This window comes from Trichechus manatus, unplaced genomic scaffold (assembly GCF_000243295.1).
Source record: "Trichechus manatus latirostris isolate Lorelei unplaced genomic scaffold, TriManLat1.0 scaffold00049, whole genome shotgun sequence".
NCBI lineage: Eukaryota > Metazoa > Chordata > Mammalia > Sirenia > Trichechidae > Trichechus > Trichechus manatus.
Window position 1 is genome coordinate 16474780 of NW_004443985.1, and position 7716 is coordinate 16482495.

Below are 7716 nucleotides of genomic sequence, written 5' to 3' on the forward strand. Positions count from 1 at the left end.
TGTGGCTGGAAATCTTGTAGTCTCTTTCATTTTCTTTCTTACAATCGCCCACATCATCATTCACCCAACCTAGGAGAGTCTCTTTATGATCCCTCAGTTTCTTTCCTCCTTTTCGTTCTCACTGCCGTAGTCCTATTTGTGGTCCCCATTGTCTTTTCCTTTTGCCTGCACTCCTGGAACGATTTTTTAACCTGTATCTGTCATTTATCTTGACTCATTTTAGATCATTTTTTCACCTGGTTGCCTGAGTGGCTTTCCCCAAGCACAATTAAAATCATGCCATTCTTATATTCTAATAAAGCTCAAATTCCTTAGTATGGCATTCAAAACCCCCTAGAGCTTAGCTGAAATCCAGGGGTGGATTACCCAATAAGCAAGGTAAGCATGAACTTACTTGTGCTTACTTCCAAATCTGTAGTGAACAATTTCACATGGGTTTCACATGATTAAAGACGTGGTGAAACCCAGGTGAAATTGGTCACTACAGATTAGGAAGTAAGCACAAGTAAGCCCATGCTTAACTTGCTTACTGGGTAATCTGCCCCTGGGCCTCAGTCAACCCCATGGTAAGCTCTGAAGTTTAGATGGCCCTTCAAAATTGTCCTGAGTTGGAGTGAGAAGACTGGCTCTTTATACCCTCACATCAACTAGTTACTACCCCTGGGGATGTAGGCTACTCCTGGGGAGGGAGCATGTCCTTGGGCGAGGCGGCTTTCTGAAGCTGAAGGCCATTCTTAGAGAATGCTGACATATGAGGTCTGTCAGCAGGCACACTCCCAGCAGCTGGTGGAATAGAGCTTTCAGTCCTAAAGGGGAGGTCTTGGTAGCATACCACAGCATCCACTACAGCTTCCATGACTCTACTATATTTGTTAAACAAATCAACTAACTTACTTATGTGTCATATGCACCATCCTGAGATTACACCTGTTGAAGTTCTACCCGTCTTTTCAAGATCCTTTTTAAATGCCACTTTTTCTGTGAAACTATTAACCACCTATCTACCTTCTAAGTCCTCCCCTCTCCCATTACAATTAAATGCTCTGTCTTCATATGCTCTCAGTGCTCTGTTGACTTTGTTTCAGTCTCTTTCACACTTGGTCTTGTAATGTTGTTGAAGGTGACGTCTCTGTTTTACATGCATCCATTTCTCATCTTGAATGGTATTCCCCTTTCTTAGTGGAACCATCCCTCCCACACAGTCAGCCTACTGGCCTAGCTAAGTAACAAATTCTATCACTGTAGCCACAGAGGTTGGTTGAGGGATGGGAACATGACCAAAGCCAGGCCAAATTAGCATCAGTTCTTGGACTTTTGCTGAACCTATTAGACAAAAATCTCTCTCTTTTCATGAGAGTTCTCATGTTGGTGACATGTAAGTCTGGAGCCACTAGTGGCCTTGATGCCCCCACAAGATGAGAACCTGCCTGAGAATGAAATCAATGAAGAGGAAAGCATAGCAATCCGGAGGAATGAGACATATTGCCTGTTGACTTTGCTTGATCCAGCTATGCCTGGAATCTACATCTAGAACTTTTAGTTACATGAGCCAATAAATTCCCAACAAATAAGTCCTTGTAAAGTAGGCTTCTGTCACTTCTAATGCAAAGAATCCTAAACAACAGAGTGTTTAATTGTATATTCCCTTTCTCCTTCTATTGGATTATAAAGTCTTAAAGGTAAGAAATGTGTATTTTTCATTTTAGTATGGTATTTGCAATAGAAATTGGTAATAGATGGTTGTTGAATAAATGAATGAATGAATGAGGAATGATTCCATGTCTCCTTCACTGCTTGGAACAGTATCCTACCATTTATGGCCAGCAGCAAGACTTTCCCTTTCTTCATGCTGAAAGAGAGGGGCTTTTGCGTGCACGTGTGTGTTTGTGTGTGTGTGTGTGTGTGTGTGTTTATGTTTTCCTCCAAGTTCAAGGAGACTGAATTAAGTAATCTCGTAGGGGGTGTTGGTGATGGACACCCTTGACAGAACTTTTGTTCCTCCCTTTTGGGTCCCTTACATACTCTTGAGGAAAACTGGGCCACTTTTCTTTCCACAGAGCGATCAATGAAGCATCATAAATAGGATGTCTGCCACTTTATGTTATTGTTAGTTTATTTCTACATATTTAACTGTTGGAATATGGAAATGAAGGTCTATTTTCCTCATTACTTGGGAAAACGAGAGCTTATTTTTTGATTCTAACTTTTTAAATATATCAAACAAAATTATTTAAGAAACAAGTAGGAGTTTTCATAAGGAGAGTTATGTAGTAGAACAAATTCAGAGATATGTAGGAGAAGATAAGTGTAGCAAAAAAAAGCTGTAGTGAATAACAAGAACATCTGGAGTGTAGACTTCGCAAATTTTTGGTACTATCATTTGCATTTTAAATGGGTGAGCAATAAAACAGCAGCTATTCATATATGCTTTTATACAGGTTGACTTAAAGTACACAATTACAGTTTCACCCAGAAAGCTGGGAGTTTTCAAAGCCCCAGATTGTCCACTTCTCTGCCTCTGAGACACGCTGGGTTAAGGCAAAGTAGAGCATTTGCCAATAGCTACAGGAAAGCAGTCATATACAGCCATAACCCATTGCTGTCGAGTCAATTCTGACTCATAGCAACCCTACAGGGCAGAGTACAACTGCCCCATAGAGTTTCCAAGGAGAGCTTGGTGGATTTGAACTGCCAGCCTTTTGGTTAGCAGACATAGCTCTTAACCGCTACACCACCAGGGCTTCCATGTAAAGCCATGGCACTAGAGAACTCATGTTTGGGTATTTTTCCCTCCACAGAGTTGAGATCTTTATTTCTTGCCATGGCTGTTTGGGCTCTGTGGACTGATGAGAACAGAGCAGACAGGGTGTTTGGAAAGGAGTGGTTCTCTCTTCTTAGTTTTCAGATTATAATTTTTCCTTTCTTATCGATGTATTAAAGGCTTATTCTTTGGAAAACAAACGTCTCTGGAGAATATGATCTAACCGTAATGACTCACTTGAGAGATTCTTAAAGTAAGAGAATGTTCCTTAAAATAGAAGGGGATTTTCACTTTCAGGGCTAGAAGGTTTTCCCTCCTTATTCTTAGTCATAGAGCCTGTGCTGTCCCTGATGCGTCCTTCTTTCTGGTTCTGCTTACAAAGAAAATACACACTTAAAAAGTGTGTTACTTAAAAAGAAAACACACACACATCAGGGAATATACATTTTAAAAGTTAGAATATTTTCCCAACGCATTTGATTAAAGACTGATATTTTCTGTTGATAAAAAAAAAGTTTTGGACTATAGTAGTCCAGTGTAGAGGCTACATATGGAGTATATCTGGGGACAGATCCTTATATCCAAAGCGATGGTAAAAAGCCTGTTGGTTATTGCTGGTGGTAAAGTAACAAAACCTTAGCAGATTAGCTTCATTCAACGTTGTTCAAGGGTATTTCCTAGGCAGAGTGTTCCATAAACCATTCTGCCCCATGGGAATACTGTCTAGTTCCTGGTATTGCCAAGACATTGTTTATTCTCTTATCCTTTCTTACGGAGTTATCAAATGTTCTTAGCTTCCTTTCTACTTATTCTCATACCAACTACGCAAAGTTTGGCAGGTTGTTTGATATCCTTGGAATTCTGTTTCCTTTAAAACGTTATCTTTAAAATCTCTAGCTCTAAAATTCTATGGGTCCTTATCTATGCTGCTGCGTTCTAATACATTAGACACTCTGGTCTTAATTCTTAAGCTAATCTTGCTATTTAGGTCTCATGTGAGATAAATGTTACAAGCAGAGATGGAAGCAAATGGTATCTTAGTGTCTTAACTATACGAATTAAAAGTTCAAGAATTACAAGCCTTAAGTTAATCGGTGAAGAAGTCACCTTTATATCATTTTGCCTCAGATGACTTATGTTTAAAAGGAAGATAAAATTCTCTGGGGGTCAAAGAAGAGATACTGAATGTAATTATGAATGCTATACAAATAATTAATGCAAGGATGGTGGTAACATATTTGATTGACTATTATATGAAAACTACTCAATGGAATTGTGCTGCCTTTTGTTAAGGGTAGAAAATAGTGGGATGATTTATTAGAAGTCTGTGTGTGCTCCTAAAATGAACTCCATCATAAATTAAAAGCAAGGATACTGTTTATTTTAGGTGCTTCTGTAAGCCCAAATATAGTCATCACTTGTTGTCAATTATAATTTTATGTGTTCTAAGAACATTCATATATCACTCTGTGGCAGCACTGTCATTCAACCTTTAAGTCAGTACCTTTCAATTTCCATTAAAAAAAAATTTATAGACTAATTGTAACATGTGAAAAAGAAAAGGAATTTTTAGATGGGAAGAAAAATCATCATTTGAGTTGACATTTTGCTGCATTATTGCCTTTAAATAACCTCACTGATTTCACTGTCTACTGAGAGAATGTTAGACAATAATTGATACCATTTGGAAAATTAAATAAGCATTGAGATAGCTATTTTGAATAATGTCTATACTTGGTCATAAAACAAACTACTGAAAGAAAAAATAAACATGAGTTCTTTCTTTAAAGTAGAGCATTATAGGCTGCTTGACAGTCAGAAAACCACAGGTTTATCTGCAAAGTAAGTTGTAGTTATGATTAAGGTCAGTGGTTCATATTTTAAACAATCTGAGAATGTCGTATGTGTTTACCAAGTGAGTGTTTAAAAAATTCATAAATATGTATTCCCAAGATATAGCTATTAAAGAAAACATTGTTAACTTTCATGCACTTTTATGACAGATTGTTTTTCTTTTCCACACAAAGGATACATGGCTGATTCAAAGCTCAGAACAGTTCAATAGCGGTTATATGATACCACGACAAGTTCTATCTAAGCTTGTTTAAAAATATTCCTCAGGGAATGCTTCAAAGCATGGCACACAGTGACAACTGGAAGCAAACTGCTTTATTGATAGTTGGCAATTCTTACAAATTCCAGGCATGTTGCAGAACCTCTGCTCAGCCCAGTCATCTGATAGAGTTACCATCCATCTCTAAAAGGAGTGCTTAAATCTTGTACAAGGATGAAAGAGTACTTTCATATAAGCTAAGTTTATCTTAAAATAAACTTGTGTTAAACAAACAGAAGCAACATGAAATACAGGAAATGGTCCTCTCTGATGAAGAATTTAGCACTCTCTTTTACCCAAATGTAAATAAGATGGCCCCAGCTCAGAATCTTTTCAATGACCCTCAAGTGAGAAATTTTAATCTCCCACTTTCCTCTCCCTCAATCTCATTGCCCCTCTCCCTCAATCTCATTGCCCCTTTCTTCTCTTTTTTGAATATCTGTTCTATTTCCCTTCCCACAGGCATTCTAGCTCTCCTTCCTCTGTTGTTTCCTCTTCTCTTTTCTCCTCTTTGCTCTTTCTCCTGTCTTGGATTCACTTTCTTCCCTCTGTACTTTCAATTCTCCCTTTTAGCTTCCTTCTAATGTTGAAATCGTTACATGTTAATAGAGCCAGGTAAATTGCCACTGAAGAACATGGCCTGATGTCTACAGCAGAAAATTTATAAATTATGAATTTTCTTTTCGTTTATGCAGGCAGTTACAGGAAATTAAATGTTAACTTTATAAAGACATGCCTTAATCAGAGGTGTTTTTATATAAACCCACTACATGTGAAATACAGAGTGGCATTTAAAAAAACCTTTTAAAATGCAAATATAATTTCATTTACTAAGGCCACTAATAGCTATTTAGACTTAGCCTATTAGATAAATAAGCTAACAATTAGCTCATTTGTTTGAAGTATAAATAGCCAATAATTCAAGAATAAGTAAATTGTACTTTCTTGCTAGAGTATAAAAAAACAAAACAAAACCTGTTGTTATTGAGTCAATTCCGACTCATAGCAACCCTATAGGACAGAGGAGAACTGCCTCACAGGGTTTCCAAGGAGTGGCTGGTGGATTCAAACTGCCAACCTTTTGGTCAGCAGCTGTAGCTCTTAACCACTGCACCGCCAGGGCTTCAATATATTAGCAGAAAGTTTTTAAAGTGGCAATATCTCAGATCTATAACAAATTAGCTTCCTTTAAAACAAAATAAAACAAACAGAAAAACAAAGCCTCAGGTCATACTCCACAAATCAATCCTTGGGATCAATCTGGTCAAACAATTTCAGCTCACTGAGAGGAGGTATAGCTGGCCTGCAAATGTAAGCCATCTCAACACTGAGGATGCCATAGGTGTGTTCTCTTTATGTCAGTCCCTAAGAAACAAATATTGAAGTAAAAATGTTATGATGTCAGCCTCTGTATCTCCATGTGAACTAAGGACACTAAGTTTTCCAAGGGCATGAAATGTTTAATTCTGCATCCCCCGAGCTTCCAAATCTCGATGTTAGTATCTAAGCAAAGGTAAGTACTAAAAATGTGAAATTAAAGATTACTGTTGGGTCTCAGACATTATTTTAAAATAAGAAAAAGAAATGTGGTATGATTTTAAGAGTAATGTTCTGAAAAATTGTATTGCAAACCTATGAAGGTTGCTGATTAGACACTCTACCATTTTTCTGATTACTAAGTAGGTTTTCCTTACAAGGCTTCTGGGAAGACACCCAGCTAATTAACGGCATACGGCTATGTCATTGTAATTTATTAAATATACCCTTCTCTGTTGGTTGTACTATAGTTTGTAAGCTATTTTACTAAAACCACCTCAATATATGATCTTATAAATGTTAAATTAGGAAGTAGTTTAAGCAAAACTTGCTTACAACATTTTTCAGATCTGGATTGAGATGAATTTCTAGCTTATTTTGATATTAGCCTCTATTATTTTGGGCTAAGCTAAAATAATGTTTCTGTCTTTTCTAAATCAAGTTGATAGCACATTCTTTTTTTTTTTTTGTATATTGTTGTAGCTTAAGTGAAAGTCTACATTTCAAGTTAGTCTCTTATACAAAAATTTATACATAGAGTGTTACGTGACCCTAATTGCTCTCCCTATACTGTGACAAAAAATATGGAACGCTTCACGAATCTTGTGTCATCCTTGCGCAGGGGCCGTGCTAATCTTCTCTGTATCGTTCCAATTTTAGTATATGTGCTGCCAAAGCAAGCACAACACACTCTTTTTTAAAAAATAATTTGCATTTGGAAATAAGTGTACTGAAAAGTTGCAAGAATAAGAATAGTACAAAGAACACCTGTATATCCTTTACCCAGGTTTATCTGTGGTTAACATTTTATCCCATTTGCTTTATTACTTGCATGCACTCCGTGTGTGTGCCTGTGCACGTGTGTGTGTATGTGTATATATATATACATAGATGTGCATAGATTTTTTCTTCTGCATCATTTGAGAGTCAATTACACACACTATGGCTCTTTACTCCTAAATACACAGTATGTACTTCTTAAGAATAGAGATAGTCCCTTACCTAACCACAGCACAGTTATAACCTCAGTAAATATATGGATATAATACTTTTATCTAACATGTATTCAAATTTTGTCTCTTGACCCAGTGATGTGTTTTATAGCGTTTCACCACCCCAACGCCACCTCAGTACAAGATCCAGTCTAGGTTAGGGTATTGATCTAGTTGTCATTTCTCTTTAGTCTCCTTTAATATGGAGCATTTTCATAGCCTTGCTTTATCTTTCATGACAAGTGTTCCTTATTCTGGGTTTGCCGGATGTTTCCTAGCCATGAGACTCAGGTATGCCTTCCTGGGTGGAATCT

The 7716-nt window shown here is 37.2% G+C and overlaps 1 non-coding gene across 1 annotated transcript; it reads right to left on the reverse strand.

Annotated features, from left to right (window-relative positions):
* Positions 1–6988: 6988 nt before the first annotated feature.
* LOC111820771 (U6 spliceosomal RNA) lies at positions 6989–7094 on the reverse strand. Its single transcript, XR_002824293.1, has one exon. It is a non-coding gene; the product is annotated as a U6 spliceosomal RNA (small nuclear RNA).
* Between the last annotated feature and the right edge of the window lie 622 nt (positions 7095–7716).